General features: G+C 36.4%; 1 pseudogene; it reads left to right on the top strand.

Annotated features, from left to right (window-relative positions):
- Positions 1-2,331: 2,331 nt before the first annotated feature.
- LOC149152552 (protein DMR6-LIKE OXYGENASE 1 pseudogene) lies at positions 2,332-2,919 on the top strand (annotated as a pseudogene).
- Positions 2,920-26,650: the final 23,731 nt, after the last annotated feature.

Below are 26,650 nucleotides of genomic sequence, written 5' to 3' on the forward strand. Positions count from 1 at the left end.
ATTCCTATGTTTTATGGCCCCTCGGATGATGCCTTCATTGCCCCTGCAGCGTCCCTGATTGATGAACAGCATCTGGATCAGTACAAAGGATATAAGTTTGGAGAATTCATGAGAATTTTCTGGAGCCAGGAATTAAAGAATAAGACAGTGTTGGACCATTTCAAAATCGAATATACAGAGAACAACGGTGAATGAAATTTTTTGTTGAATTTGATTTAAGGGAGCCATTATCAACATTATCACTATCACTGGACCATCCAATAACCCCGTTTCCCTTTGGATGAATAAAAGATGATTACATAGTTTTGACCATTGAACATATTTTATTTTTAGTTCCAATCTTTGCACATTTAAACCTACTCTCAACCATCAAAAAACCACTGGTCTAGCCTAAATTACAACACAAAACAACACCGACCTATCTACCGCCAGGAAACTAATTGGCCAATTACGTGTACGAGAGCATTAACATGCTTTGACATGTGCCTTATGTGAAGGCATTTAGTGCTCAAACAGTAGAACTAGCCCAATGTTACAAAAGTATCGATTCGAAACAGAACATGCAGAAACCCATTACACAACATTAATGACAAGTATGGCAGTTGCAGAACAAACCCTACGATACAGAGACCTGATGTAAAAACCCAACCCCCTTATGCAGGGGACCATTACAAAATAGTTGAACCAAAAAAAAGTGTCTATGTGACATCAGAAACCAAAACTATTTCGTGAAACGTGTCATTTTTAAAAACACTTACGGAAGAAACCATAACAATGAGATAGTAAAACCGTATAGTGCATATTCAGCTTGCAATTACAAAGATCAACAAAGAGCTCATTGAGAGCAACAGAGATCCAGATCAAAAAGCAGACAAGTTTACAGAACATCAAATACCAAGCCCAGGGACAGTTACCAACATATAGCTCTACCATCAATAGGATTATTACATGGTCTTTGAAGAAACCCAAAGAAGCAAATAAACAAAAATAAAATCCACCGAAACCCCTCAAAAACCCTAACAAAACCATTGATATAGCCTAAAATTCGAACTTTGTACATTATGGGGATGGCCCAAACCTTGTAAGGATTCTCATTTTCCACTCTGACTTGTCTTCCAAAGCCCGCAACTCTTGTGAAATCTTCACTTCTTGGGCTAACTTGTGCACTGCTACAGCCATGCGTAGCACATTCAGAAAATTGAAAACGATGCCAATTGGCTCTTGCCGTGAATTTGAACGACATAATCAGAATTTATAATTCTTCTTTTAAATTCTTTTGCTATTTATTAAACGCAATTTATCCTCTCTTGCGATTCTGAAAATTAAAAGAAAGAGAGTAAAAAATAGTAGTAAAACTGTATAGTGTATATTGAAAACTTTAACATGGGGATGTCTTTTCAATTCATTTGTAGAGATCTACACGCACGCACTTAAATGTTCACTCTTCTTTTGCCCATCATCCGATATCCTATTTCTGGTGTGCAAATCGAAGCTTAGTTTTTCATAGAAATAGGTAGGTGCCACTACCAATTTTACAACACTCGAGAAAGAAATACGCTGTCTACAATGGAAGATGTCCTGACCCAGGATGTGAATGTTGTTGAAAAGCTGTTGTCCAATGGAATAAATCATCTTCAAGTTCAAGATAAATATATCCTACCTCCCAGTGAATTCCCCCACCTTTCTGAGGTGTCTTACTCTGAGAGCATTCCGGTGGTGGATCTCTAGGACCTGGATGGCCCCAACAGAACAAGGGTAGTTGAATAAATCCGCCATGCGTGCGTGGAAGATGGCTTTTTTGAGGTAAATCATACTTTATTCCCCCTTCTCTTGCCAGTTCTTTTCTTTTAATATCTCTGGATTCTCCTCTACGCACACCCAAAAGGTCCTATGTTACACATTAATCTTGCCATGGATATTCTAGAATATTTCTTATCAGTTTTCCATTCCTGAAGTTTTTGAAGCTATTACTTTCAAAGTTGTAGGATTATTTAATCTATGTTTTTAATGTCAGTCTGATGTGTTAATAAGGTCTAGTGACTGGTTCAAGTTTCATATCTGAGGGTATGTACTATTCTTTTTTATGGCCACATATCTTCTGGTTGATCTAAGTGAGTGCAGATAGTGAACCATGGCGTACTAGAAGGAACCATGAAAAGCATGATGGAAATTGCCAAAGAATTCTTCAAAATTCCCGTGGAAGACCGAGCATGCTAGATTCAATAGAGGGTAACTAAAAGAAGTCCAAACTCTGGAGGAACGATATTTCAACAACAAAAAGTACTTATCTTGCATATGCTTTTATACAGAGAGATCGCAGGAAACTAAGCTATGAAGGTGAGAGCTTTGATTTTAAGGCTGCTGGCTGCCGTTTCTGAAGCTCTGGGGCTCGATTCTAGTTACCTGGATAGAATCTTCGGAAAACACACCCAACTCATGGATATAATGTACTATCCTCCATGCCTGAAACTGGATATTACTCTTGGCACACCACGCCATTCAGATGCACATGGCATCACTGTTTTAATGCAAGGCGAGGTCAGTGGTTTGAAAGTACTCAGAAATGGAAAGTGGGTTTCTGTAGAACCCATACCCAACACTTTCGTTGTTAATATGGGAGATCAACTGCAGGTATTTAACAAGAGCAAGAGCAGATCCAATAATTTATTTCCTCCTGAAAATTTGACAATGGTATTGTTAATGCTAATGCTAATAATTTATCAGGCTATGAGAAATGGGAATTTGACAATGTTATTATTAATGCTAATAATTTGTCAGGTTGTGAGCAATGGTAGATTCAAAACTGTGGAACATCGAGCAGTAACGAATGCATCTGTTGCACGTATATCAATTCCTACATTTTATGGTCCCTCGGAGGATGCCTTCATTGCCCCTGCAGCATCTCTGGTTGATGAATAGCATCCAGCTTGGTACAAAGGATATAAGTTTGGACAATTCATGAGAATTTTCTGGAGCCAAGAATTAAAGAATAAGACAGTGTTAGACCATTTCAAAATCGAATATGCAGAGAACAACGATGAATGAAATTTGTTGTTGAATTTGATTTAAGGGAGCCATTATCAACATTATCACTATCACTGGACCATCCAATAACCCCGTTGCCCTCTGGATGAATAAAAGATGATTACATAGTTTTAACTATTGAACATAATTTTATTTTCAATTCCAATATTTTCACATTTAAACCTACTCTCAACTATCAAAAACCATTGGTCTAGCCTAAATTAGAACACAAAACAGCACCGACCTATCTACCGTTAGGTAACTAATTGGCCAATTGCGTGTACAAGAGCATTGACATGCTTTGACATGTGCCTTATGTGAACGCATTTAGTGCTCAAACAGCAGAACCAGCCCAACTTTATAGAAGTATCGATTCGAAAGAGAACATGCAGAAACCCATTACACAACATTAATGACAAGTATGGCAGTCGCAGAACAAACCCTATGATACAGAGACCTAACATAAAAACCCAACCCCCTTATGCAGGGGACCATTACATAATAGTTTAACCAAAAAAAATTGTCTTGTGACATCAGAAACAAAAACTATTTGGTGAAACTGCTATCGATCTAACAGAAGTTATGCTTGCGTTGATTCTAGTGGTTATGTTGTTGGATCTCTAACTGCTCGTGCTATATGCTGAGTATGAAAAAAACAATTATATGGTTATTGAAAAGATTAGTTCGCCCTCAAATCTTCAGACAACAGTAGCAAATATTATACCATGAACTAACCTTATAAATCTCAAACACGAGAAGCAAATATTATAGCAGGATAAACCCCAGAATGTTGCTCAAGAAACCACTTACTGTAGTCCCAGTTGTTATTTCTGTAGTGAAATAATTAAAACATATTGAATTTTGAGGGCAAGGATCTACACAAACCTTCCGAAATAAACCGTAAGATATACAAACGAAAACAGACCCTGATGAGTATGTCTCAGATTCTTATAAATTCTTTTGTAAGAAAGAGAAACAGAGAATTAAGGGGAAACCAAAACAAACCCTGATGAGGAATTGATCACCTGTTGAATATTTTAAAAAAGAGAAGGATAACCTGAAAAGGCTAGGGCATCTCGTAGAATCTGATCGCCCTAGACTCCGCTTCACACAGTTAACCAAGGTCCAAGCATACCTGAACCTCCTCTTCAAAAAACAGTGGAAACCTCGAAGAAATTAAAAAGCCCCTTCAGTTGAAGAAACAGTAGCATAAATGTTTGTTGGAGTTTTATTTAGCCATAGTAGTTCCTAAAATAAAGGAACCCATGTTGTTGCAGTTGGGGTATTGATTGTTACTCTGGACTGTTGGAGTAATATCGATAATGTTTGTGCTTCTGGGAAATACTCTTGATGCTGAGGCTTTTGAGTGTTTACTAAACTTCCTTGTAGTGATCTGATGATGCACGGTTTTTCTTAGGTACACTCTATAAACAAAAATCATATAAAGTGAGCGATTTTTTTCAATTTAAATGGATTACTAGGAAATCGAAAGAGGGATTTTATGTGACATCAATGGCAACTGCTGGAAATCAATGGGGTGTGGTTATGGGAAGGAATGCAGGGTTTTCAAATCAGGTGATCTTTTTGTTCTGAAAAATTAGATAGCATTATTTTTATTCTTCACAGAAGTTCAGGTTGCATTTTCCATGCAAGCTGAAAAGTTTAGTGTCAAAAAGATGAAGAGTCCGAGGACAAGGGATAGTGGAATATGTTTCAAGATATTTTTTAAAGATCACCAAAGAACCAAGGCATAAAAAGTAGCCGAATCTTCCATATATGCCTCAATAAAATGGGGTGCCTAAATGAAATAATAGAACCATGATGGTAATTGCTAGGAACATGTTGAAGATAAAGGTCTGCCTAACAGGTTCATGGCGGAAGCAACCAACACTTCTGTTTCCTTATTGAATTGAAATCCAAGTAAAGCTGGTGAGCTTTATTTTCTCTATACAAGTGAAGGTATTCACAGACGTTGGGACAATGGGTATCGAATAACTTCTATTGCTGCAACTCCTGATCAAGCTGCATTCATCTTGAGCAAGCCGAAAATAATTTGTCAAGTGAAGTACAGGAAACGCTTTGAACATCTGCTTTTCCCAGCACTCATGTAAGGGTTTGATTTATACTACTAAATTTGATTAATCAAAGTCTTTTAGGTTACTATAACTGCTGGAAACTAATCTGCTATTCTTTTATTCTTTATTTTTAGGAAAAGTGGTTTAGGAATCTTTACATTTCTTTGGTGTGGGACTGTATTCATGGTCCCAGCAATCGGTTTTTAATTTTAAACAACCATTCTTCTATAGAACCTAGGAAGGGATGTTTTTAGCTATGTTTGTCATTGTTGTGACCATCAAGGGTGGTGTCACAGTGTTATGGCGTTATAGCAATGGTCACATTATGTAAATTGTTTACGTAATACATTAGCATGTGTCAAAGAGAGAACATGGAATGAAATGTTATTAGGTAAGTAAATGGTAATAGGAATTGGAAGTTAAGTGTGAAAGTCTTAGTTATATCTTCATATACTTCCATATCCAATTTGCTTTTGCATCATCCTCTTAATAATATTGTTTCTCTTTGTCTCATTTCATGATCCTCAGTGATGTGATTGCCTCTCTCTTAACCTTCCTCGAGCAGTTCTACATTTGAAGAGTGCAGGATAGGGAAACACTGACCATGTGCTGTATTGGGCAAACAGATATTTAAATGGACTTAAAGTGAATATGATAATAAGAATAATCTAATGCAAAGTTACAATTTAGCTAGGCTAACCTCAACTGCAGTCGTGGTTATATTTTAAGATTCCTTACAACTCAGCAGAATGATTAGTGGAAAGAAACCGCACTACATGATGTGAAGAAATAAAAACTAACCAGGGAATAGTTGCTAACAAGGAAACGTGGATAGAAGGTGGGCAGGCTACTTCTACAACTCAACTGTGGCAATTCCAGAAGGACATACCATCAATGAGATCTGTCACAATCCACTGGCATTTTTTAAGCTCATTAAACAGCAGTCTGGTTTGGTATAGATGTATATCCAGTGCTTATAATTGTCATAGGGGGATAAAGAATGTGCTCAGATGAGCCATACGCCGAGGGAAGCGATTGTAGGGCCAGTATGCTAGTTATCTAGGGACTTTTATTTGTATCAAAGATTAGAGATAATGGAATAAAGACAACTTTTCTAGATTTTCGGAAATCTGAAGATTGTTGTTGTCCCCTGTAGATTATTCATCCCCAACCTGAATAATTTAGTGGTTTGCATTCATAAATACCGCAATTGTTTGTAGGAACAGAGCATCACATAATTCTTCACTAAATCTCTTCTACTGTAAACTTGTTTCCAGGTTTTGAGATTGGAAATCTTCATTTCATCCCTCTGCTAAAGCTTGCACACACCCCTTTTCAGATCACGTGAAGCGTTCTTTGACATTTCTGTTAGGTTTAAATGGGTGGTGTAAGTCCACCCCTATGGAAACCTGAGGACCAGAGTGCTGTGCAGATTGGAGGTGTCTGCATCAAAACATAAAGGCATACTTTTCTCGTAGAAGAAGACTGTTAGAAATTCCATATGTGAGCATAATGCATACTTCACACATGCAAAATATGAATATATATTGCAGTGATATGCTTTGTACACACTAGCTTGAGCACTCTAGTATTGTTCACAACAAACGAGAAGATCCACTAATCTCCATTGTCCTTCACAAAATACACTACTTATTGAATAACAGTGAACTTAAAAATGCATATGAAGGTTATAAATTTTCAACATAAACACATCAAAATTGGCTTGATGACAATGATATTGGACCCATTCCCTACACCTGGAATTTCCTTTTTGGTCACAATGAGATTGATGACAAGGAACTTCCCAAAGCTATACATTATACAATGGGAGGCCCTTGGTTCGAGGCCTGGAAAGATTGCCAATTCGAAGATTTGTGGCTTCAGGAAGTGGATGAGTATAAGAGATCCCAGATGATACAGAAGGTGATTCAAGATGAGCTCATAAGGTTGTTGGATACAAGAATGAATGAAAGAGCAGGAGAGCTTGAAACCAGAGTAGGTGAGTTGGAAGGCAAGGTTAGAGAGATCTCTGCTCTGCAGAAATTGCTGTTGTTTTATCTGCAAGAGAGGTTTCTAACAGAGGGAGGGAATGGTGTGAAAGAACCTCCTTTTGATGCCTAGTTGAACAAGGGATTGTGGAGCATAAAGAAATTTCTTTGGAATACCCTACCGGATCTTGTGAGAGTGCAAAATAGGAATATGTTTTGGAGGTACTAGTGTAGGATATAGCCTAATTATTTTTATTCGATTCTATTTTTCTCTCTAAATATTAGAGAGAAATTGTAGTTTTCTACATAAATTTTGAGCTAGAAGTTAACTTTTTCTTAATATACTATTCGCCCATGGTATAGTCAAATCACCTTTACTTTATAGCAGCTAAGAAATAGCTATATTCTTCATTCTCATCCTTTTTCCTGAAAGAATGGTATGAAGGGTTTGTACCCTATCTGGACAATAATGTCATTGTGACAAAAAAATTTCTCCAATGTAGTTATCTCAGACATTGCAATTTCATGGAATATGCTTCATCATATCAATTGGTGTAATTGTATATGGATGGTTATTGTTAATGCTAATGCTAATGCTAATAATTTATCAGGTTGTGAGCAATGGGAATTTGACAATGTTATTATTAATGCTAATAATTTCTCAGGTTGTGAGCAATGGTAGATTCAGAAGTGTGGAACATCGAGCAGTAACGAATGCATCTGCTGCACATATATCAATTCCTACATTTTATGGCCCCTCGGAGGATGCCTTCATTGCCCCTGCAGCGTTCCTAGTTGATGAATAGCATCCAGCTTGGTACAAAGGATATAAGTTTGGACAATTCATGAGAATTTTCTGGAGCCATGAATTAAAGAATAAGATAGTGTTGGACCATTTCAAAATCGAATATGAAGAGAACAACGGTGAATGAAATTTGTTGTTGAATTTGATTTAAGGGAGCCATTATCAACATTATCACTATCACTGGACCATCCAATAACCCAGTTTCCCTCTGGATGAATAAAAGATGATTACATAGTTTTAACTATTGAACATAATTTTATTTTCAATTCCAATCTTTGCACATTTAAACCTACTCTCAACTATCAAAAAACCACTGGTCTAGCCTAAATTAGAACACAAAACGGCACCGACCTATCTACCGTTAGGTAACTAATTGGCCAATTGCGTGTACAAGAGCATTGACATGCTTTGACATGTGCCTTATGTGAACGAATTTAGTGCTCAAACAGCAGAACCAGCCCAATGTTACAGAAGTATCGATTCGAAACAGAACATGCAGAAACCCATTACACAACATTAATGACAAGTATGGCAGTCGCAGAACAAACCCTATGATATAGAGACCTGACATAAAAACCCAACCCCCTTATGCAGGGGACCATTACAGAATAGTTGAACCAAAAAAGGTGTTTATGTGACATCAGAAACCAAAACTATTTCGTGAAACTGCTATCGATCTAACATAAGTTATGCTTGCGTTGATTCTAGCGGTTATGTTATTGGATCTCTAACTGCTCGTTCTATATGCTGAGTATGAAAAAAACAATTATATGGTTATTGCAAAGATTAGTTCGCCCTCAAATCTTCAGACAACAGTAGCAAATATTATACCATGAAATGACCTTATAAATCTCAAACACGAGAAGAAAATATTATAGCAAGATTACCCCCAGAATGTTCCTCAAGAAACTACTTACTGTAGCCCCAGTTTTTATTTCCTTAGCGAAATAGTTAAAACATATTGAATTTTGAGGGCAAGGATGTACACAAGCCTTCTGAAATAAACCGTAAGATATACAAACAAAAACAGACCCTGATGAGGATGTCTCAGATTCGTATAAATTCTTTTGCAAGAAAGAGAAACAGAGAATTAAGGGGAAACCAAAACAAACCCTAATGAGGAATTGATCACCTGTTGAATATTTTAAAAAAGAGAAGGATAACCTGAAAAGGCTAGGGTATCTCATAGAATCTAATCGCCCTAGACTCCGCTTCACACAGTTAACCAAGGTCCAAGCATACCTGAACCTCCTCTTCAAAAAACAGTGGAAACCTCGAAGAAATTAAAAAGCCCCTTCAGTTGAAGAAACAATAGCATAAATGTTTGCTGGAGTTTGATTTAGCCATAGTAGTTCCTAAAATAAAGGAACCCATGTTGTTGCAGTTGGGGTATTGATTGTTACTCTGGACTGTTGCAGTAATATCGATAATGTTTGTGCTTCTGGGAAATAATCTTGATGATGAGGCTTTTGAGTGTTTACTAAACTTCCTTGTAGTGATCTGATGATGCACGGTTTTGCTTAGGTACACTCTATAAACAACAATCATATAAAGTGAGCGACTTTTTTCCATTTAAATGGATTAGTAGGAAATTGAAAGAGGGATTTTATGTGACATCAATGGCAACTGCTGGAAATCAATCGGGTGTGGTTATGTGAAGGAATGCAGGGTTTTCAAATCAGGTGATCTTTTCTTTGTTCTGAAAAATTAGATAGCATTATTTTTATTCTTCACAGAAGTTCAGGTTTCATTTGCCATGCAAGCTGAAAAGTTCAGTGACAAAAAGATGAAGAGCCCGAGGACAGGGGATAGTGGAATATGTTTCAAGATATTTTCTAAATATCACCAAAGAACCAAGGCATAAAAAGTAGCCGAATCTTCCATATATGCCTTAATAAAATGGGGTGCCTAAATGAAATAATAGAACCATGATGGTAATTGCTAGGAACATGTTGAAGATAGAGGCCTACCTAACAGGTTCATGGCGGAAGCAACCAACACTTCTATTTCCTTATTGAATTGAAATCCAAGTAAAGCTGTTGAGCTTGATTTTCTCTATCCAAGTGAAGGTATTCACAGACGTTGGGACAATGGGTATCGAATAAATTCTATTGCTGCAACTCCTGATCAAGCTGCATTCATCTTGAGCAAGCCGAAAAAGAATTTGTCAAGTGAAGTACAGGAAACGCTTCAAACATCTGCTTTTCCCAACACTCATGTAAGGGTTTGATTTATACTACTAAATTTGATTCATCAAAGTCTTTTAGGTTACTATAACTGCTGGAAACTAATCTGCTATTTTTTTATTCTTTATTTTTAGGAAAAGTGGTTTAGGAATCTTTACATTTCTTTGGTGTGGGACTGTATTCATGGTCTCAGCAATCGATTTTTAATTTTAAACAACCATTCTTCGATAGAACCTAGGAAGGGATGTTTTTAGCTATGTTTGTCATTGTTGTGACCATCAAGGGTGGTGTCACAGTGTTATGGCATTATAGCAATGGTCACATTATGTAAATTGTTTACGTAATACATTAGCATGTGTCAAAGAGAGAACATGGAATGAAATGTTATTAGGCAAGTAAATGGTAATAGGAATTGGAAGTTAAGTGTGAAAGTCTTAGTTATATCTTCATATACTTCCATATTCAATTTGCTTTTGCATCATCCTCTTAATAATATTGTTTTTCTTCGTCTCATTTCATGATCCTCAGTGATGTGATTGCCCTCTCTCTTAACCTTCCTCGAGCAGTTCTACATTTGAAGAGTGCAGGACAAGGCAGCACTGACCATGTGCTGTATTGGGCAAACAGATATTCAAATGGACTTAAAATGAATATGATCATAAGCATAATCTAATGTAAAGTTATAGTTTAGCTAGGCTAACCTCAACCACAATCGTGGTTATCTTTTAAGATTCCTTACAACTCAGCAGAATGATTAGTGGAAAGAAACTGCACTACATGATGTGAAGAAAGAAAAACTAACCAGGGAATAGGTGCTAACAAGGAAACGTGGACAGAAGGTGGGTAGGCTGGGCAGGCTACTTCTACAACTCAACTGTGGCAATTCCAGAAGGACATACCATCAATGAGATCTGCGACAATCCACTGGCATTTTTTAAGCTCATTAAACGGGAGTCTAGTTTGGTATAGATGTATATCCAGTGCTTATAATTGTCATAGGGGGATAAAGAATGTGCTCAGATGAGCCATACGCCGAGGGAAGCGATTGTAGGGCCGGTATGCTAGTTATCTAGGGACTTTTCTTTGTATCAAAGATTAGAGATAATGGAATAAAGAAAAAATTTCTAGCTTTTCGGTAATCTAAAGATTGGTGTTCTCCCCTGTAGATTATTCATCCCCAACCTGAATAATTTAGTGGTTTGCATTCATAAATACCGCAATTATTTGCAAGAACAGAGCATCACGTAATTCTTCACTAAATCTCTTCTGTTGTAAACTTGTTTGCAAGTTTTGAGATTGGAAATCTTCATTTCATCCATCTACTAAAGCTTTCACACACCCCTTTCAGATCACGGGAAGCGTTCTTTGACATTTATGTTAGGTTTAAATGGGTGGTGTAAGTCTACCCCTGTGGAAACCTGAGGACCAGAGTGCTATGCAGATTGGGGGTGTCTACATCAAAACATAAAGGCATACTTTTATCGTAGAAGAACACTGTTAAAAATTCCATATGTGAGCATAATGCATACTTCGCACATGCAAAATATGAATATATCTTGCTATGATATGCTTTGTACACACTAGCTTGAGCACTCTAGTATTGTTCACAACAAACGAGAAGATCCACTAATCTCCATTGTCCTTCACAAAATACACTACTTATTGAATAATAGTGAACTTAAAAATGCTTATGAAGGTTATAAATTTTCAACATAAACACATCAAAATTGGCTTGATGACAATGATATTGGACCCATTCCCTACACCTGGAATTTCCTTGTTGGTCACAATGAGATTGATGACAAGGAACTTCCCAAAGCTATACATTATACAATGGGAGGCCCTTGGTTCGAGGCCTGGAAAGATTGCCAATTCGCAGATCCGTGGCTTTAGGAAGTGGATGAGTATAAGAGGTCCCAGATGACATAGAAGGTGATTCAAGATGAGCTCATAAGGTTGTTGGATACAAGAATGAATGAAAGAGTAGGAGAGCTTGAAACCAGAGTAGGTGAGTGTGAAGGCAAGGTTAGAGAGATCTCTGCTCTGTAGAAATTGTTGTTGTTTTATCTGCAAGAGAGGTTTCTAACAGAGGGAGGGAATGGTGTGAAAGAACCTCCTTTTGATGCCTAGTTGAACAAGGGATTTCGGAGCAGAAAGAAATTGCTTTGGAATACCCTACCGGATCTTGTGAGAGTGCAAAATAGGAATATGTTTTGGAGGTACTAGTGCAGGATATAGCCTAATTATTTTTATTCGATTCTATTTTTATCTCTAAATATTAGAGAGAAATTGTAGTTTTCTGCATAAATTTTGAACTGGAAGTTAACTTATTTCTTAATATACTATTCGCCCATGGTATAGTCAAATCACCTTTACTTTATAGCAGCTAAGAAATAGCTACATTCTTCATTCTCATCCTTTTTCCTGAAAGAATGGTATGAAGGGTTTGTACCCTATCTGGACAATAATGTCATTGTGACAAAAAAAATTCTCCAATGTAGTTATCTCAGGCATTGCAATTTCATATAATATGCTTCATCATATCAATTTGTGTAATTGTATATGGATGGTTATTGTTAATGCTAATGCTAATGATAATAATTTATCAGGTTGTGGGCAATGGGAATTCGACAATGTTATTATTAATGATAATAATTTGTCAGGTTGTGAGCAATGGTAGATTCAGAAGTGTGGAACATTGAGCAGTAAAGAATGCATCTATTGCACGTATATCAATTCCTACATTTTATGGCCCCTCGGAGGATGCCTTTATTGCCCCTACAGCGTCCCTGGTTGATGAATAGCATCCAGCTTGGTACAAAGGATAAAAGTTTGGACAATTCATGAGAATTTTCTGGAGCCAGGAATTAAAGAATACAACAGTGTTGGACCATTTCAAAATCGAATATGCAGAGAACAACGGTGAATGAAATTTGTTGTTGAATTTGATTTAAGGGAGCCATTATCAACATTATCACTATCATTGGACCATCCAATAACTAGATGAATAAAAGATGATTACATAGTTTTAACTATTGAACATAATTTTATTTTCAATTCCAATCTTTGCAAATTTAAACCTACTCTCAACTACCAAAAAACCACTGGTCTAGCCTAAATTAGAACACAAAACAACACCAACCTATCTACTGTTAGCTAACTAATTGGCCAATTGCGTGTACGAGAGAATTGACATGATTTGACATGTGCCTTATGTGAACGCATTTAGTGCTCAAACAGCAGAACCAGCCCAATGTTAAAGAAGTATCGATTCGAAACAGAACATGCAGAAAACCATTACACAACATTAATGACAAGTATGGCAGTTGCAGAACAAACCCTATGATACAGAGACCTGACATAAAAACCCAACCCCCTTATGCAAGGGACCATTACAGAATAGTTGAACCAAAAAAAAGTGTCTATGTGACATCAAAAACCAAAACTATTTTGTGAAACTGCTATCGATCTAACAGAAGTTATGCTTGCGTTGATTCTAGTGGTTATGTTGTTGGATCTCTAACTGCTCGTGCTATATGTTGAGTATGAAAAAAATAATTATATGGTTATTGCAAAGATTAGTTCGCCCTCAAGTCTTCAGACAACAGTAGCAAATATTATACCATGAACTGACCTTATAAATCTCAAACACGAGAAGCAAATATTATAGCAAGATAAACCCCAGAATGTTGCTCAAGAAACCACTTACTGTAGTCCCAGTTGTTATTTCTGTAGCGAAATAGTTAAAACATATTGAATTTTTAGGGTAAGGATCTACACAAGCCTTTTGAAATAAACCGTAAGATATACAAACGAAAACAGATCCTGATGAGTATGTCTTAGATTCTTGTAAATTCTTTTGTAAGAAAGAGAAACAAAGAATTAAGGGGAAACCAAAACAAACCCTGATGAGGAATTGATCACCTGTTGAATATTTTAAAAAAGAGAATGATAACCCGAAAAGGCTAGGGTATCTCATAGAATCTGATCGCCCTAGACTCCGCTTCACACAGTTAACCAAGGTCCAAGCATACCTGAACCTCCTCTTCAAAAAACAGTGGAAACCTCGAAGAAATTAAAAAGCCCCTTCAGTTGAAGAAACAATAGCATAAATGTTTGCTGGAGTTTGATTTAGCCATAGTAGTTCCAAAAATAAAGGAACCCATGTTTTTGCAGTTGGGGTATTGATTTTTGCTCTGGACTGTTGGAGTAATATCGATAATGTTTGTGGTTCTGGGAAATACTCTTGACGCTGAGGCTTTTGATTGTTTACTAAACTTCCTTGTAGTGAGCGACTTTTTCTTAGGTACACTCTATAAACAACAATCTTATAAAGTGAGCGACTTTTTTCCATTTAAATGGATTAGTAGGAAATCGAAAGAGGGATTTTATGTGACATCAATGGCAACTGCTGGAAATCAACGGGGTGTGGTTATGTGAAGGAATGCAGGGTTTTCAAATCAGGTGAACTTTTTTTTGTTCTGAAAAATTAGATAGCATTATTTTTATTCTTCACAGAAGTTCAGGTTGCATTTGCCATGCAAGCTGAAAAGTTCAGTGACAAAAAGAGGAAGAGTCCGAGGACAAGGGATAGTGGAATATGTTTCAAGATATTTTTTAAGATCACCAAAGCACCAAGGCATAAAAAGTAGCCGAATCTTCCATATATGCCTCAATAAAATGGGGTGCCTAAATGGAATAATAGAACCATGATGGTAATTTCTAGGAACATGTTGAAGATAAAGGCCTGCCTAACAGGTTCATGGCGGAAGCAACCAACACTTCTGTTTCCTTATTGAATTGAAATCCAAGTAAATCTGTTGAGCTTGATTTTCTCTATCCAAGTGAAGGTATTCACAGACATTGGGACAATGGGTATCGAATAAATTCGATTGCTGCAACTCCTGATCAAGATGTGTTCATCTTGAGCAAGCCGAAAAAGAATTTGTCAAGTGAAGTACGGGAAACGCTTTGAACATCTGCTTTTCCCAGCACTCATGTAAGGGTTTGATTTATACTACTAAATTTGATTCATCAAAGTCTTTCAGGTTACTATAACTGCTGGAAACTAATCTGCTATTTTTTTATTCTTTATTTTTAGGAAAGGTTGTTTAGGAATCTTTACATTTCTTTGGTGTGGGACTGTATTCATGGTCTCAGCAATCGATTTTTAATTTTAAACAACCATTCTTCGATAGAACCTAGGAAGGGATGTTTTTAGCTATGTTTGTCATTGTTGTGACCATCAAGGGTGGTGTCACAGTGTTATGGCGTTATAGCAATGGTCACATTATGTAAATTGTTTACGTAATACATTAGCATGTGTCAAAGAGAGAACATGGAATGAAATGTTATTAGGCAAGTAAATGGTAATAGGAATTGGAAGTTAAGTGTGAAAGTCTTAGTTATATCTTCATATACTTCCATATCCAATTTGCTTTTGCGTCATCCTCTTAATAATATTGTTTCTCTTTGTCTCATTTCATGATCCTCAGTGATGTGATTGCCCTCTCTCTTAACCTTCCTCGAGCAGTTCTACATTTGAAGAGTGCAGGACAAGGCAACACTGACCATGTGCTGTATTGGGCAAACAAATATTCAAATGGACTTAAAATGAATATGATAATAAGCATAATCTAATGTAAAGTTACAGTTTAGCTAGGCTAACCTCAACTGCAGTCGTGGTTATCTTTTAAGATTCCTTACAACTCAGCAGAATGATTAGTGGAAAGAAACCGCACTACATGATGTGAAGAAATAAAAACGAACCAGGGAATAGGTGCTAACAAGGAAACGTGGACAGAAGGTGGGCAGGCTACTTCTACAACTCAACTGTGGCAATTCCAGAAGGACACACCATCAATGAGATCTGTCACAATCCACCGGCATTTTTTAAGCTCATTAAACGAGAGTCTGGTTTGGTATAGATGTATATCCAGTGCTTATAATTGTCATAGGGGGATAAAGAATGTGCTCAGATAAGCCATACGCCGAGGGAAGTGATTGTAGGGCCTATATGCTAGTTATCTAGGGACTTTTCTTTGTATCAAAGATTAGAGATAACAGAATAAAGACAACTTTTCTAGCTTTTCGGCAATCTAAAGATTGGTGTTGTCCTCTGTAGATTATTCATCCCCAACCTGAATAATTTAGTGGTTTGCATTCATAAATACTGCAATTGTTTGCAGGAACATAGCATCACATAATTCTTCACTAAATCTCTTCTGTTGTAAACTTGTTTGCAGGTTTTGAGATTGGAAATCTTCATTTGATCCCTCTGCTAAAGCTTGCACACACCCCTTTTCAGATCATGGGAAGCGTTATTTGACATTTCTGTTAGGTTTAAATGGGTGGTGTAATTCTACCCCTGTGGAAACCTGAGCACCAGAGTGCTATGCAGATTGGAGGTGTCTGAATCAAAACATAAAGGCATACTTTTCTCGTAGAAGAACATTGTTAAAAATTCCATATGTGAGCATAATGCATACTTCGCACATGCAAAATATGAATATATCTTGCTCTGATATGCTTTGTACACACTAGCTTGAGCACTTTAGTATTGTTCACAGCAAACGAGAAGATCCACTAATCTCCATTGTCCTTCACAAAATACACTACTTATTGAATAATAGTGAACATAAAAATGCTTATGAAGGTTATAAATTTTCAACATAAACACATCAAAATTGGCTTGATGACAATGATATTGGACCCATTCCCTACACCTGGAATTTCCTTGTTGGTCACAATGAGATTGATGACAAGGAACTTCCCAAAGCTATACATTATACAATGGGAGGCCCTTGGTTCGAGGCCTGGAAAGATTGCCAATTTGCAGATCTGTGGCTTAAGGAAGTGGATGAGTATAAGAGGTCCCAGATGACACAGAAGGTGATTCAAGATGAGCTCATAAGGCTGTTGGATACAAGAATGAATGAAAGAGTAGTAGAACTTGAAACCAGAGTAGGTGAGTTGGAAGGCAAGGTTAGAGAGATCTCTGCTTTGCAGAAATTGCTGTTGTTTTATCTGCAAGAGAGGTTTCTAACAGAGGGAGGGAATGGTCTGAAAGAACCTCCTTTTGATGCCTAGTTGAACAAGGGATTACGGAGCAGAAATAAATTTCTTTGGAATACCCTACCGGATCTTGTGAGAGTGCAAAATAGGTATATGTTTTGGAGGTACTAGTGCAGGATATAGCCTAATTATTTTTATTCGATTCTATTTTTATCTCTAAATATTAGAGAGAAATTGTAGTTTTTTGCATAAATTTTGAACTGGAAGTTAACTTATTCCTTAATATACTATTCGCCCATGGTATAGTCAAATCACCTTTACTTTATAGCAGCTAAGAAATAGCTACATTCTTCATTCTCATCCATTTTCCTGAAAGAATGGTATGAAGGGTTTGTACCCTATCTGGACAATAATGTCATTGTGACAAAAATTTTTCTCCAATGTAGTTATCTCAGACATTGCAATTTCATGGAATATGCTTCATCATATCAATTGGTGTAATTGTATATGGATGGTTATTTTTAATGCTAATGCTAATGCTAATAATTTATCAGGTTGTGAGCAATGGGAATTTGACAATGTTATTATTAATGCTAATAATTTCTCAGGTTGTGAGCAATGGTAGATTCAGAAGTGTGGAACATCGAGCAGTAACGAATGCATCTGCTGCACATATATCAATTCCTACATTTTATGGCCCCTCGGAAGATGCCTTCATTGCCCCGGTAGCGTCCCTGGTTGATGAGTAGCATCCAGCTTGGTACAAAGGATATAAGTTTGGACAATTCATGAGAATTTTCTGGAGCCAGGAATTAAAGAATAAGACAGTGTTGGACCATTTCAAAATCGAATATGCAGAGAACAACGGTGAATGAAATTTGTTGTTGAATTTGATTTAAGGGAGCCATTATCAACATTATCACTATCACTGGACCATCCAGTAACCCTGTCGCCCTCTGGATGAATAAAAGATGATTACATAGTTTTAACTATTGAACATAATTTTATATTCAATTCCAATCTTTGCACATTTAAACCTACTCTCAACTATCAAAAAACCACTGGTCTAGCCCAAATTAGAACACAAAACAACACCGACCTATCTACCATTAGGTAACTAATTGGCCAATTGCATGTACGAGAGCATTGACATACTTTGACATGTGCCTTATGTAAACACATTTTGTGCTCAAACAGCAGAGCCAACCCAATGTTACAGAAGCATCGATTCGAAATAGAACATGCAGAAACCCATTACACAACATTAATGACAAGTATGGCAGTCGCAGAACAAACCCTATGATACAGAGACCTGACATAAGAACCCAACCCCCTTATGCAGGGGACCATTACAGAATAGTTGAACCAAAAAAAAGTGTCTATGTGACATCAGAAACCAAAACTATTTTGTGAAACTGCTATCGATCTAACATAAGTTATTCTTGCGTTGATTCTAGTGGTTATGTTGCTGGATCTCTAACTGCTCGTGCTATATGCTGAATATGAAAAAAAAAATTATATGGTTATTGCAAAGATTAGTTCGCCCTCAAATCTTCAGACAACAGTAGCAAATATTATACCATGAACTGACCTTATAAATCTCAAACATGAGAAGAAAATATTATAGCAGGATAAACCCCAGAATGTTTCTCAAGAAACCACTTACTGTAGTCCCAGTTGTTATTTCTGTAGCGAAATAGTTAAAACATATTGAATTTTGAGGGAAAGGATCTACACAAGCCTTCTGAAATAAACCGTAAGATATACAAACGAAAACAGACCCTGATGAGTATGTCTCAGATTCTTATAAATTCTTTTGTAAGAAAGAGAAATAGAGAATTAATGGGAAACCAAAACAAACCCTGATGAGGAATTGATCACCTGTTGAATATTTTAAAAAAGAGAAGGATAACCCGAAAAGGCTAGGGTATCTCGTAGAATCTGATCGCCCTAGACTCCGCTTCACACAGTTAACCAAGGTCCAAGCATACCTGAACCTCCTCTTCAAAAAATAGTGGAAACCTCAAAGAAATTAAAAAGCCCCTTCAGTTGAAGAAACAACAGCATAAATGTTTGCTGGAGTTTGATTTAGCCATAGTAGTTCCTAAAATAAAGGAACCCATGTTGTTGCAGTTGGGGTATTGATTATTACTCTGGACTGTTGGAGTAATATCGATAATGTTTGTGCTTCTAGGAAATACTCTTGACGCTGAGGATTTTGAGTGTTTACTAAACTTCCTTGTAGTGATCTGATGATGCACGGTTTTTCTTAGGTACACTTTATAAACAACAATCATATAAAGTGAGCAATTTTTTTCCATTTAAATGCATTAGTAGGAAATTGAAAGAGGGATTTTATGTGACATCAATGGCAACTGCTGGAAATCAATCGGGTGTGGTTATGGGAAGGAATGCAGGGTTTTCAAATCAGGTGATCTTTTTGTTCTAAAAAATTAGATAGCATTATTTTTATTCTTCACAGAAGTTCAGGTTGCATTTTCCATGCAAGCTGAAAAGTTCAGTGACAAAAAGATGAAGAGTCCGAGGACAAGGGATAGTGGAATACGTTTCAAGATATTTTTTAAAGATCACCAAAGCACCAAGGCATAAAATGTAGCCAAATCTTCCATATATGCCTCAATAAAATGGGGTGCCTAAATGAAATAATAGAACCATGATGGTAATTGCTAGGAACATGTTGAAGATAAAGGCCTGCCTAACAGGTTCATGGCGGAAGCAACCAACACTTTTGTTTCCTTATTGAATTGAAATCCAAGTAAAGCTGTTGAGCTTGATTTTCTCTATCCAAGTGAAGGTATTCACAGACGTTGGGACAATGGGTATCGAATAACTCCTATTGCTGCAACTCCTGATCAAGTTGCACTCATCTTGAGCAAGCCGAAAAAGAATTTGTCAAGTGAAGTACAGGAAATGCTTCGAACATCTGCTTTTCCCAGCACTCATGTAAGGGTTTGATTTATACTACTAAATTTGATTCATCAAAGTATTTTAGGTTACTATAACTGCTGGAAACTAATCTGCTATTTTTTATTCTTTATTTTTAGGAAAATTGGTTTAGGAATCTTTACATTTCTTTGGTGTGGGACTGTATTCGTGGTCTCAGCAATCGGTTTTTAATTTTAAACAACCATTCTTCGATAGAACCTAGGAAGGGATGTTCTTAGCTATGTTTGTCATTGTTGTGACCATCAAGGGTGGTGTCACAGTGTTATGGCGTTATGGTCACATTATGTAAATTGTTTACGTAATACTTTAGCATGTGTCAAAGAGAGAACATGTAATGAAATGTTATTAGGCAAGTAAATGGTAATAGGAATTGGAAGTTAAGTGTGAAAGTCTTAGTTATATCTTCATATGGAAGTGGTGTTATAGCAATGGTCACATTATGTAAATTGTTTACGTAATACATTAGCATGTGTCAAAGAGAGAACATGGAATGAAATGTTATTAGGCAAGTAAATGGTAATGGGAATTGGATGTTAAGTGTGAAAGTATTAGTTATATCTTCATATACTTCCATATCCAATTTGCTTTTGCGTCATCCTCTTAATAATATTGTTTTTCTTCATCTCATTTCATGATCCTCAATGATGTGATTGCCCTCTCTCTTAACCTTCCTCGAGCAGTTCTACATTTGAAGAGTGCAGGACAAGGCAGCACTGACCATGTGCTGTATTGGGCAAATAGATATTCAAATGGACTTAAAATGAATATGGTAATAAGCATAATCTAATGTAAAGTTACAGTTTAGCTAGGCTAACCTCAACTGCAGTCGTGGTTATCTTTTAGATTCCTTACAACACAGCAGAATGATTAGTGGAAAGAAACCGCACTACATGATGTGAAGAAAGAAAAACTAACCAGGGAATAGGTGCTAACAAGGAAACGTGGACAGAAGTTGGGCAGGCTGGGCAGGCTACTTCTAAAACTCAACTGTGGCAATTCCACAAGGACATACCATCAATGAGATCTGTCACAATCCACTGGCATTTTTTAAGCTCATTAAACGGGAGTCTGGTTTGGTATAGATGTCTATCCAGTGCTTATAATTGTCATAGGGCGATAAAGAATGTACTCAGATGAGCCATACGCCGAGGGAAGCGATTGTAGGGCCGGTATGCTAGTTATCTAGGGACATTTCTTTGTATCAAAGATTAGAGATAATGGAATAAAGACATCTTTTCTAGATTTTCAGCAATCTAAATATTGGTGTTGTCCCCTGTAGATTATTCATCCCCAACCTGAATAATTTAGTGGTTTGCATTCATAAATACCGCAATTGTTTGCAGGAACAGAGCATCACGTAATTCTTCACTAAATCTCTTTTGCTGTAAACTTGTTTGCAGGTTTTGAGATTGGAAATCTTCATTTGATCCCTCTGCTAAAGCTTGCACACACCCCTTTTCAGATCACGGGAAGCGTTCTTTGACATTTCTCTTAGGTTTTAATGGGTGGTGTAACTCTACCCCTGTGGAAACCTGAGGACCAGAGTGTTGTGCAGATTGGAGGTGTCTGCATCAAAACATAAAGGCATAGTTTTCTCGTAGAAGAACACTGTTAAAAATTCCATTTGTGAGCATAATGCATACTTCGCACATGCAAAATATGAATATACCTTGCTGTGATATGCTTTGTACACACTAGCTTGAGCACTCTAGTATTGTTCACAGCAAATGAGAACATCCACTAATCTCCATTGTCCTTCACAAAATACACTACTTATTGAATAACAGTGAACTTAAAAATGCTTATGAAGGTTATAAATTTTCAACATAAAGACATCAAAATTGGCTTGATGACAGTGATATTGGACCCATTCCCTACACCTGGAATTTCCTTGTTGGTCACAATGAGATTGATGACAAGGCACTTCCCAAAGCTATACATTATACAATGGGAGGCCCTTGGTTTGAGGCCTGGAAAGATTGCCAATTCGCAGATCTGTGGCTTCAGGAAGTGGATGAGTATAAGAGGTCCCAGATGATACAGAAGGTGATTCAAGATGAGCTCATAAGGTTGTTGGATACAAGAATGAATGAAAGAGCAGGAGAGCTTCAAACCAGAGTAGGTGAGTTGGAAGGCAAGGTTAGAGAGATCTCTGCTCTGTAGAAATTGTTGTTGTTTTATCTGCAAGAGAGGTTTCTAACAGAGGGAGGGAATGGTGTGAAAGAACCTCCTTTTGATGCCTAGTTGAACAAGGGATTGCAGAGCAAAAAGAAATTGCTTTGGAATACCCTACTGGATCTTGTGAGAGTGCAAAATAGGAATATGTTTTGGAGGTACTAGTGCAGGATATAGCCTAATTATTTTTATTAGATTCTTTTTTTATCTCTAAATATTAGAGAGAAATTGTAGTTTTCTGCATAAATTTTGAACGGGAAGTTAACTTATTTCTTAATATACTATTCGCCCATGGTATAGTCAAACCACCTTTACTTTATAGCAGCTAAGAAATAGCTACATTCTTCATTCTCATCCTTTTTCCGGAAAGAATGGTATGAAGGGTTTGTACCCTATCTGGACAATAATGTCATTGTGACAAAAAAATTCTCCAATGTAGTTATCTTCGACATTGAAATTTCATGGAATATGCTTCATCATATCAATTGGTGTAATTGTATATGGATATTTATTTTAGGTTATTCACCTATGGTATGGTCAAATATGCCTTTAATTTAGCTACATTCTTCAATATCATCCTTTTTCCTGAAAGAATTGTGCGAAGGGTTTGTACTCTATCTCGACCAAAATAATATTGTGGCATTTTTTTCTATCTTAAATGCAGTTATCTCAAACATCTTGATTGCAATGTATGGATGGTTGTTTTCGGCCAGGGTCAAACATCTCTGTGTTGTTGGGGTTGCCATTGTGGTGTATTTAGTGACTATTTTGATGTGTTTATGTTGAAAATTTATAAACTTCATAAGCATTTTTATGTTCACTGTTATTCAATAAGTAGTGTATTTTGTGAAGGACAATGGAGATCAGTGGATCTTCTCATTTGCTGTGAACAATACTAGAGTCCTCAATCTAGTGTGTACAAAGCATATCACAGCAAGATATATTCATATTTTGCATTTGCGAAGTATGCATTATGCTCACATATGGAATTTTTAACAGTGTTCTTCTACGAGAAAAGTATGCCTTTATGTTTTGATGCAGACACCTCCAATCTGCACAGCACTCTGGTCCTCAGGTTTCCACAGGGGTAGACTTACACCACCCATTTAAACCTAACATAAATGTCAAAGAATGCTTCCCGTGATCTGAAAAGGGGTTAGTAACTATAATAGAGAATAGGCTGTGCAAGCTTTAGCAGAGGGATCAATGAAGATTTCCAATCTCAAAACCTGCAAACAAGTTTACAGCAGAAGAGATTTAGTGAAGAATTACGTGATGCTCTGTTCCTTAATGCTTTTCAACTATTCTGATATAATAATCACTTCTTACATCTGGCCTCTTACTCTTACATGCTAAACAGAACAAATATCAATGTTTATGAAAATCAAACCTTCATCTTCTCAAATTCAAAAAATGTCTCCCAGCAGCTGAATGATTCCTCGCCTTCTAGAGTTGAACATCGCTCTGCAGAGAAAATTTAAGTTACCTTAACTGGACTTGGATATATCAACCATAAAAAGAAATCAAGAATATGCTCATCTCAGCAATTGTAGAAGATTCAAGTACAAGAAATTTGCACAATCTCGAAGTAATAATTCAGTCCTAGGCAAAGTAGTCCAATAGGTCTTCATCAATCTCAAATTTGAATTTTAGAAGTATCCATTTACTAACGAAGTTCCATTCAGGATAAATCCATCTTAACTCTTTATTTGGAAAAGAAACCATTACACTAGCAGCTCAACGTAACTTATATAAAAACTTGTGCTCTTTTGTTGTGAGGTCCAACAGAGATATCAGTGTCAAATCTTAATTTTGAAATAAGTACTCATTCACTTACCAATTTAAGATGTTCCAAGTACCATAAATCTAACTTAAACCTGAATACAGGGATCAAAAGGCAATTAAACAACAATTAATAGATCCAGGGTTTATATATATCCTATTTGTTTTTGTACGGATAGGACCATTATGAACACAAAGACATGAAGAAATGACATCTTCCCCATCAGGGCATTAAAGCACCTCATTTCTCTTTGATACTGGCATCACTAACAATGTCAGTGTCATATTTTGTAGGTATTTTATCGTTGGTTAGTCATAAACCTTCGAACAATCCAAAAGAGTGAGATTTCACACATAATTGTGATTGATGTGCCAAGCCTCTCGCGTTATTGTGCTGGAAACAGATCCAACATCTGTTCAATTAGGGTCATAATTAATGATTGCTATCAATCAAGTTAGTTTTTGGAAACTAACGCCTCATTGCTGCATCATGTTCTGACTCATTTGTTCTCTTTTCGTTGCTACTATGGCTCTGTAAGTTGAACCCTTACCCGCAATTTTGTTTATACAGGAAAGCTTCACTCATCAACAATGTCGATCACAGGGTAAAGATTATATTTTTATTCTTTGGTTGTTTTCATTGCATTCGCAATTTAACTCGTTGTGTCTGAATTTTTCTTCAAGGGTTTGGGTTTCTACATCCAATTTTTGTGGTCTGAAGCTATTTCTTATTCCCATTTCTCTTTAGAGCTCTCCAAGAGTCTGCGGCATACAATTGAGGTAATATTTATAACAATTCTAACTTTTGATAAATTTTTCGACACGGTAAGTAAATAACAATCTACTTGTTTATCTTGCAAGGACTGTCTATCCTAGACTTAATTCTTATTTCTTTCGTTTCTCAATATATTATATTTTACATTGTGGAAATATAGAAATATTTTCTAGGGCTTTGCCGAGGATTTTTGGGGCGAGTTTTAGTATACATGTTCGCCTTCCTCACCAGGTACATCATTGTTCACACCATTAACTGTTAAGTGATTATAGGTTTTTGCCTCAGGTTAACTTTTAATTCTTCCTCTTACTGAATTTATAGGGGTGTCTTCCTAGTGAAATTCCAAATCCCTTACATATGTTTGTTAGTGGTGATCCTTCTTCTTTTTTCCAAAGTTGTTTGGTTCATTTCCTTCTATAATGTTCCTAACTTATTTAATTTGTAAATGTGCAAACATTATATTTTTTTCATTTTGAGGTTGTCATCAGTAGCGAAGGATTCATAATCATTTCAAATATGAGGCTCTTTTAACCCTAAACCTTACCCTCTAGTCACAAGTTGACACGATCCCATTCTGTGTCATGGGTTTTGGAATTATTAATTGTTGGATCTAGAAATTTAGGCCGTCTATTAAAAATCATTTGTTGGGAGCCATTATAGTTTATTGGGAGTTTTCAGTTTCTCGACCTTTTGACACAACCTCTTTATATATATATATATATATATATATATATATATAAAGAGAGAGAGAGAGAGAGAGAGAGATAGATATAATCAGCTGAAGTGTTGATACATGTCAACTCTATATTATTCACAAGATTTTTTGACTATATAATATCTCTTAATTTTTGTGTGATAAATTTTAGGAAAAATGGTTACCTCGGTACCATGCCAAAATAGAGAACATTTTTATGAGTTTGTAACTTATGAGACTGATTTTTTCTAAAATAAAACTAGTTTAAGGGACCTTACTTTTCAATGATCTTTTGTTTCTATCAGGTTGTCGAATGTCATTCTGATCCAGGTGGATATTTGGGGCCACCCAAAAAATTCCACTTGGACCCCACCATTGCTTCCTTCAGTTTTTCAATTTCCTTAACTGTACCACAATTTACTATTTTTAGCAGTTTTTCGGGTCCTAAACTTCTGGAGCCATTTTGATGCCCTAAACAACTTTTTTTTGGAAATCTACCACTAGCGATTTTTTTATCTAAATTGTCTTTTCCGTTGTAGTTCTGAGAGAGATCTTTCAAATGGGTTATCATGCACGTCAAATGGAGATAATATGGCCAAGTCGCGACCCCGGGAAGTTCATTGTCCAACTCACTCCAACGAGGCCCATAAACTCTTGGTGTTACATCTCCTCGGGTTAGGGTTTTGGTTGTTTAGGGTTTGCTCTTATTGTTCAATAATAAAAAAGACACTTGATCCTCATTGTATGGCAGTTAAGAGGCATGTAGCCACCACATCTCTTCTCAGAGATAAGCTACCATCACCCTAGCTCGATTATTTCCATTTATGTTTGTAAGCATACTTGAGTATTTTATATTAATGAAATGAAGTATTATTTCCATTGCATGTCTATGTTTATGGTTATCTTTGTAATTTTTTGTGTTCCTGTTTAAATCTGGATCACGTTCATTAATATTCTATTAATACAAGTTAAATGAATCTTGTTATTCTTGACCAATTCTGCCAATTCCTTCTTATGTTATAAACATCATAGTTCTTGTTCTGGAATTGTAATTTATACACTAGTAATTAGTAATATATTTCTTATATCAAATGGGACTTCTTGAATTTACAATCTCTTGATAGGTTAACAAGAATTTCCTTGTTAATTATTTTTCCATTTCCGT

Source organism: Pinus tabuliformis, chromosome 9, assembly GCF_031772625.1.
Source record: "Pinus tabuliformis cultivar Carrire ecotype Pingquan chromosome 9, CPIR1, whole genome shotgun sequence".
In the NCBI taxonomy this organism is placed as follows: Eukaryota; Viridiplantae; Streptophyta; class Pinopsida; order Pinales; family Pinaceae; genus Pinus; species Pinus tabuliformis.